Genomic DNA, 8,800 nt, shown 5'->3' with positions numbered 1-8,800 from the left:
ACTAGGTAATATCCATGTAACAACCAAACTCGGAGTACCAAAGATTTCACAGTTCAGCCCTGAGCTACAGGTATGCTCTTCTCTGGGTATAATTTCTATATTTGAAGTGGGCTCCTCACGCAGGTCCATGGGCAGTTGAGAAGAGGTGCGATTTTGTAAGGATGCTCATTTCTCCAGCAAGTGTTTACTGAGCAAAACCCTGTGTAAACCTCTCCACCGCTGTTAAAAGTCCAGTGAAACCACCATCTGCAGAACTAGAGTCGAGACTGATGCCGTGATTGGAAATAGCTCTCTCAAGAAGCTCCATCCCTTCATTCAACTCTGAGCACAATTTACAGTTGCTTGCGTTTCCCAGATCCTACAATGTCATATATACTATGGCAATTCAGCCTGTTTTCTTTTTTTAATAAGCACACCCAACAAACATGCTAAATATGTAGTAGGCTTGATAAATTTATTTTGCAAAAAATGCATATTTGTAAAAATTGGTGAGCATCATCACCATAGAATGCTCTACTTGTGGTCTCTGAAAGTTTCTCAAAAGAACTAAAGAAAAACCACCGACACAAAAAAAAAACCCTAAAGTTTCTCAAAAGAACTAAAGAAAAACCACCAACACAAAAACTAGACTGTAGAAAGCTTGTTCAGCTCTTTTTTTAAAAAAAAATCTGTGATATGGGCTAAAGGAGTTTCCCTCAGCACTGTGCTAGCCTTTCTTCAACAGAAACAGGGTGTTTTTTTACACCTATAGTACATTAGAGGGAGGGAAGGGGGCTTTGTTTGGAAAAGAGCCAATTTAAGCAGCTAAAATGCTGAAATTGGATTGGGGAGATTCAGATTCAAGTCCTCGTGTCAATTAAGCAGCTTACTGGATAATTTTAGATGGGTCACCCTCCCATTGATCCATTTGGCTTCTTGTGGGGGTGAAATGCAGGTAGTCCTAGGACTTACAACCATTCATTTAGTGACTGTTCAAAATTACAACAGCACTGAAAGAAGTGAGTTATGACCGATTTGCGTACTTATGACCATTGCAGCATCCTCATGGATCACATGATTAAAATTTGGACGCTTGGCAACTGGCATGTATTTAATAAAGGTCGCCCTGTCCCAGTGTCATGGGATTGCCTTTTGTGACATTCCCAGCTGGCTTCTGACAAGCAAAATCAATGCGGGAAGCCAGATTTGCTTAACAACCACACGAGTCACTTAACAACAGCAGTGATTTGCTTAACCGTGGCAAAAAAAAAAAAAAAGGTAAAATGGGGCACATCTTAATAATTGCCTTGCTTAGCAAGGCTCAATTATGGTCACAAGGCAAGGATTACCTGTGCATTGCTGCCGTAGGACGGGCAGAAATTGCAGCCCCTATTTTTACCCAAACGGGCTTTGGAATGGTGTTTTTAAGACTCGGCACGTCAAGAGGGATGTGACTGGAGAAGCCAGTCTAACTCGTATGTCATAGATACGAAGGTTGCGGCCTCAACTTGTCCCCAACCTGCATTCTTCCAAAGCCAGTGCAGTTTCATGACCTTTTCAATCTTCCTGCCAGCTTCCGTGTTCTTTCCTTTCTCCATTACCCCATGAACGCCTTTCTCGCCTCCAGGCCCTTGCTGATGGAAGCCTTGACGGCACCAGGGAACATTTGAAGCTTCACTGATAATCTGCAGATGAGTCATGCAGGTGAAGAGCTGGATATTTTTCAACCTGATGGCAGCTGAGCAAAATAGAAAAGGGGGGGGGGTGGAATCCATGAGAGTCACAGCATGACTCAAAACAGACCGGCCAGTGTTTGCAAAGTATTATTATGAAGATCAGAATCAGATCATATTTTGCTAAAATGAGATTTCCACACCTCTTGAGCAAAGGGAGAATCCTGACAGCTTCAACAGGAAGACCGTAACAAGCAACAGAAGCAAAGCAGAGCACTTTACAGCAGAAGAGAAAGATTTAGGGAAATTCATAAAGAAAATGTGGAGCCAATTTTATTATTAGTTGCGAAGTCGTGTCTGACCCATCGCAACCCCATGGACAACGTTCCTCCAGGCCTTACTGTCCTCTACCTTCCTCTGGAGAAGGGGTCTCCAACCTTGGCAACTTTAAGCCTGGTGGACTTCAACTCCCAGAATTCCCCAGCCAGCAAAGCTTAAAGTTACTAAGGTTGGAGACCCCTGCTCTGGAGTCAATAGCTGCCTTTTATTTATTTTTTCCCCCAAGCTTAATGTGGCATAGTTGCTATAGATCAAGAAGTCTTTGAATTTTGCTTTTGTCATGCTTGGGGTGGAACTTGTTTTCTTTTGACCTCAGTTTACCCATCTATAAAATGGGAGACAATGGTCCTGGCTTACTTTACAGGATAGAAGCTGATTATAAATCTTAAGTAAGGAATGTCTTTAAAAGTTCTAAACTAATATTTGAATATATGATCAACTAATTTTTGAACTAATTTTAGTTAACTGACAAAAGGTAATTTGACAAATCATTTCCCCCTTCCATACACGTTTTTTAAAAAATGGAAATATGCCAGAAAAAAGGTTTTTCCCCCCTAGAGTAAGCTGTATCTGTGTTGAAAAGAATAAGCTGTATCTGTGTTTTGCTGAATACAGAAATATCCATGTGTAGCCCACAGTCCCTACAAATCAGGTGTCCAACCTTGGTGACTTTAAATATATGGCCTTCAACTGGCTGGGGAATTCTGTGAGTTGAAGTCCACAAGTCTTAAAAGTTGCCAAGGTTGGGCACTCCTGCTTTTATATACTCGGGGATCTTATATGCAGTCAAGCAGCTCCATTGTTGGAGCTTAAGTGCAGTCAAGCAGGTGTGGTTAGACTGGGCCTTTCAGGTAAGAAAGTTGTGTGATGGACATTTCCCTCCCATCACCTCCAGAATAATCTCATAAATTGTATCATACTTTAAAAATAATTTATGCATTAACATAAATACTTATCTGTTAGTATTTTATCACAGCTGATAGTAGCAGTGGGGAAATCTGAAAGAAGGCTGTTTATAAAGAAACTTCATAGAACCACTGTCGTTCAGGGAAAGAAACAGCTGGGGTACCCTTGTCTAACCTGACACCCGAGGGATTTGGGATGTCAATTCCCAAAATCCTGGGAATTCCGGGAGTTTCAATCCCAAAGAAATTGCACTAAAGTTTTCTTGAATCTTATATTTTGTGGGGAGTGAAAGAACACTTCTTGTGAAAAGTGCTCACAATGAGAAAGATGTGAGAAAGATGGTTGTTTTCTACTGTTCACATAAATACGGTATGCAGAATATATTTTATGTTAGCTGTTTCATCCTATTTTTTCTGTGCTGGCTCTACATAGATATATAAATTAGATGCTCATCCCTGCAAACTCTGCAATGGCAGAAATTATATCAGCACCATACTAAAATCCTTAGAACACAAGGAATATTTACGTACACAACATAATATACAATATAGACAAGCCACAAAACTTGGAACCAATGAGTCAAGTTTACTAATCATGCTAAGCCAGAATTCCTGTTTTCTTAGTAGGATGTATGAACCCAGAAATGGGTATATTATCTGTGGTTTATAATTAAAAGTATGGAATAAACGGAGAGAGGCCAATTTATGGGTATTTGCACTTACAGAGCTAAAAAAAAAATGGAATAAAACCATTCCAATTTCCAAATAAGTTCTGACTTTATATACTGTACTTTATATACTCAAGCTGGGTTCTTGATTGGAAAAGGGCAGCCAGTTGCACTGTTTAACCTAGAAAGAAATAGTCCTTTGCATATTAAGCTTTTCAGTATAATTTTAGAACCCTATATGTATATAGAGATCAGCTGCTAATGATCTTACCAGTCACATAAATTGTGGTCTTTAGACTTTGATTCAAGATCACCCATGCTATGAGATCTTTATTAGTGCTGGTAGGTTTTTTAAAAATGTTTTTACGGTGTCTTCACTATTCATGGAGCAGTGATGGCTAACGTTTTCCAGACCGAGTGCCCAAAGCGCCCGAACCCCCAAAATGCAATGCGTGCGTGGCCCCTGTGCATGTGTCCCGGCCCCCGCACTTGCGCATACGTGCCCCAATCCCCCGTGCATGAGTGCATGGGCCCTCCACATGCACTCCGCGCATGCACACGCACACCCCACCCCCACGCATGCACGGCAGAGACTCGAAGACCAGTTGGCCGGCGGGAGGTGCACGCGCAGCACAGTTGAACTGGGGTGACGGCTCGTGCGCCATCAGAGATAGTGCTGTGTGCCACCTCTGGCACGCATGCCATAGATTCGCCATCATGGAGCTAGAGCTTTGGGCTGACAGTGGCTGGCTTAAAAAGCAGCTACATGGTTTAGCTGATTTTTTAGAGAGTCTGTCATTTTTAACCACATATTTAAAGTCTATTTATGTGGTGGCCACTTGGAGACCAACAGATGATAACCCTGCTTATAAAGGAGGAGTCTTCCCCTATTCTGGGATTGGTGGCATGACAAAGCATATTTCAGAGTGGTAGTATTCTTGTCTTTAAGCTACTTGTAAAGCTAAAATTAGAAACTGTGTGCTACAAGACATGGGTTAGACCGAGCCCTTTTCTGGACACCCTGAAGCTGCAGTGCAATAGCTGCAATTTGAACCCCACAATTATTTCTACAATTTGCAGAGTTTTTGTATGTGATGCCAGAAGCCTGTCTTTTAATTATGTTTCTGATCCCTCCGTAGCCAAAATTCTCAGGAAAAATAAGGTTGCTTGTTTTTAAATTTTAAAAAAATCCCAATTAAATGCAATGGATACATATCAAACATGCAATGGATACATATCAGGATTAAGTCTCGCTACAGAATATAATAATCCTAATCAACATAACTCAGCAAGATGAAATCCGGTTTTCATAGTCAAGATGAGTAAATTGACTGGGTTTTTCTTTCTTTTTTTGTTTTGCTTTGTTAGAAATGTTATTTTTCTCTTATCTGATTTTGGGGCTGGGCAATGATAGTGTTTGAAGCTCATGAGTAAACACATTTTGTATGCAGTCTCTAGCTGATAAAATCTCTCATCTGGAACATCCAACTGATCTTGATGGCTGCACCAATTCTGTCAGTAAAGGAGTGTTCAAATGAAATGCTTGTTCATGCTTAATTTTATAAACCAGTATTCTTGATTTGCACGATGATCTTAAGATCATCACCTAAGCTGGGTTTATGCTTTACCTGTAATTATCTTCCCTCTTAAGCAGTTTGGAGAGGGATGGGTTAAACAGTGCTAGCAAATTAGTCACCTAATTCATATCTCATCTTTTGCTGAACTACAGTCAGCATAATAAGCCACAATTGGCTGTGTTCCTACATTGCTGTATATACCAAGCCATAAACTGATTTTGTTAGGTTAAACCATAGTGTTTGGGCTTAAATTAGCCATTCCATAATGCTGATGCTGCCAGTGCTCACATGTAGTTATTTTTAAAAAATCTTAATTGCTTATACACAACTAGCATCTCGTCAAATTTTGCAAATGTTGTATCTTGGAAAGCTAAGTTTAAGTAGTGTCTGCACCTTCAGAACTGAGCATCAGGAAACAAGTTGCTGAATTTTGCAATATTTCCACTGGGTTTTGAAGCAGGCAGCCTCCATGGCTCCTCTCCAGATATTCTTTGCACTTTCCAGTATGAGTAATACGACAGCCCCACCTTTTTGTTCTTCTGGGTCAGATTGAGAAGCTTTAGCTGAAAATCAACTGCAGTGTTATAAACTTTTCAAAATTCAGATTATACTTCTGGTCTTGGAGGTTGAACTGTTGGAGTTGCACTTTCAGAGATAATTGCAGCGGATCTGGCCTGCAAAAGCAGGCTAGTTGTTGCTTTCGGGCATCCCATTCCAAGAATACTGATTCCCAACTCCCTTGACTCCCAATTCTGGGTTGGAATTCTTAGACCTGCAATCCAGTGGTGGGATGGGATTCAAAAATGTTTACTACCAGTTCTGTGGGCGTGGCTTGGTGGGCACGGTGTGGCGTGGCTTGGCTTGGTGGGCATGGCAGGGGAAGGATACTGTAAAATCTCCATTCCCACCCCACTCCAGGGGAAGGATACTATAAAATCTCCATTCCCTCCCCACTCCTGGGGGAAGGATATTGCAAAATCTCCATTTCTTCCCGATCAGCTGGGACTCAGGAGGCAGAGAATAGATGGCCAGTCAGAGGTGGTATATACAACTCGTATACAAACTACCACAAACTACTCAAAATTTCCACTACCGGTTCTCCAGAACTGAGTGCAAACTACTCATTTGCATCAGTGGTGGAATTCTATTTTTTTTACTACCGGTTCTGTGGGCGTGGCTTGGTGGGTGTGGTGTTGCTTGGTGAGCATGGCAGGGGAAAATCTCCATTCCCACCCCATTCCAGGGGAAGGATACTGCAAAATCTCCATTCCCATCCCATTTCAGGGGAAGGATACTGCAAAATCTCCATTCCCACCCCATTCCAGGGGAAGGATACTGCAAAATCTCCATTCCCACCCCAATCCAGGGGAAGGATACTGCAAAGGAGTAGTTCTCCGAACTACTCAAAATTTCCACTACTGGTTCTCCAGAACTGTTCAGAACCTGCTGAAATCCACCTCTGCTGCAATCCATTCTTTCTGAAGGAGATGTTGAGGGAGAGATTGTGCAGCTCTGAGTGAACCCTTTCTACAGAGCCTTTTAAAAGCAGCTAGCCTCTTATGCATGTGCAGGCTGTGGCTGGCTAGCTGAAAAAGGTTTGGTTTCACCCTGATGGGGTTGTATTGCACCAACACCACAGAGGTGGGTTTCAGCAGGTTCTGACCAGTTCTGGAGAACCGGTAGCAGAAATTTTGAGTAGTTCGGAGAACCGGTAGTAAAAATTCTGACTGGCCCCACCCCCATCTATTCTCTGCCTCCCAAGTCCCAGCTGATCAGGAGGAAATGGGGATTTTGCAGTAACCTTCCCCTGCCACGTCCACCAAGCCACGTTCACCAAGCCAAGCCATGCCTTGCCCACCAAGCCACACCCACAGAACTGGTAGTAAAAATTTTTGAAACCCATCACTGCAACTCCAGCAGTTTTAAGTCCCATTTTCTTTGAATGTCATTGAAGTTATCATGGCCTGGTTTGCAAGTAACTTTAAAGCCAGTATGGTAAACCACAAATCAGAAACGTTATGACTACAGCACTATGCGAACTCAGACAAATGGGCTGCCTTAATAAGAACTAATAGTGACTGGCTCTGTCTCGTATTTGAGAAATATATATATATTTTGATGGTCCTTTAAAAAGCTAATGAGTATGATAGATTCTCAACTCTGCAGGGATATTGTAAGAAAAAAAACTGCAGGAGCAAAAGAAACTCTACCCTAGGAGTCTGCAGATGAGTTTACAGCAACAATAAATCAATCTCAGAAAGTGTGAAAGTGTTATACAGAAAATGACTGTCCCTCCGATAACCTGGACCTAAAATGTAGCACAGGGGTGTCAAACTCAAGGCCCGGGGCCCGGATTCGGCCCACGGGGTGCTTCGATCTGGCCTGTGGGGCCACCCTGGAAACAACAAAGGTCCTGCCCGCAGTGCCTCTGCCAGTGAAAACAGAGCTCAGGAGGGCAGCCTGGCCGAGGGTTGCAAGAGACCATCGCAGCTGAAAATGGAGCTTGGGAGCCTGTTTTCGCTGGCAGAGCACTTGGGCCACCACAAGTGCTGACACAAGTGACATTGAGCTGGCCACACCCACCCTGGCCACGCCCATCCCAACCCCCCAAGGTCAAACTCAACCCTGATGCGGCCCTCAATGAAACTGAGTTCCCCCCCTTCAAAGTAGGACTTTAAATGTAATGAACAGCACTGTATTTTGCCTAGAAGCAAGTTGGTAGTCACAATACTTTTAAGAACTGGCACTCTGTCGTCTCCTTGTCTGTTTCCCAAAAGCAACTTGGCCGATGGATTGACATTTCTAGGCTAGACAAAACGGTACCCCCAAATAGAATATACTACAAAACTGATATGGAGATAATTGTGGGCACCATCATTTTAAGACCATATTCTATCAGAATTGAATACAGTTAGCATGTGAAGTGCTCAAAACATGCTCCTTTCCATCTTTTTCAGTCTCAAAAATGTGCATTCTGCTTCTTCTGGGAGATTATAACCCCATAATTTCAGGATAAGCATTTCCCTGAAATTTTGGCTCCTCCTAAGAAGGGTCTAGTCTGGAATCCGTTTCAAATTATCCCATATTGAATGCAGGCAGACTTTCAGGCGAGTTGTATCATTTCCTGAAGATGTTGCAGAGAAATAAATCTAAGTGACAACAGGATACTGATAGTAACCACTTCATGCAGACGGAATAAAGCCTCAAGGGATAGTATGTAATAGTTTACAGTCTGAGGCACAACTGTCTTCAGATAACACCATCTGAATTTTGTTTCTTCCATTCAATCATGTCTGATTCTCAGAGACTGCCTGGACAAGTCCCTGTGGTTTTCTTTGTAAGGTTTTTCAGAAGTGATTTGCCACTGTCTTCTTCCTAGGGCAGAAAGAAAGTGACTAGCCCAAGGTCACCCAGCTGGCTTTGTGCCTAAGGTGAGACTAAAACTTATGGTCTCTTTGTTTCCAGCCTGATGTCTTAACCATTCTATCAAATTGAAATTTATCTGGGTGCAGTTCAAGATGCTGTAAAGCCTTGCATGGCACAAGGCCAGATTATTGGCTGGATTTTCTGCCTCCAACCATCTCTGTCGTCCCCCCCCCAAACTAATAGAGTTGGCATGCTTCAGGTCCCATCTATTGCTATCATTTTGTGGGACCACC

The sequence above is a fragment of the Pantherophis guttatus genome, chromosome 7 (genome assembly GCF_059756535.1).
Source record: "Pantherophis guttatus breed Tessera chromosome 7, ASM5975653v1, whole genome shotgun sequence".
In the NCBI taxonomy this organism is placed as follows: domain Eukaryota; kingdom Metazoa; phylum Chordata; class Lepidosauria; order Squamata; family Colubridae; genus Pantherophis; species Pantherophis guttatus.
This window is presented reverse-complemented; position numbering follows the sequence as displayed.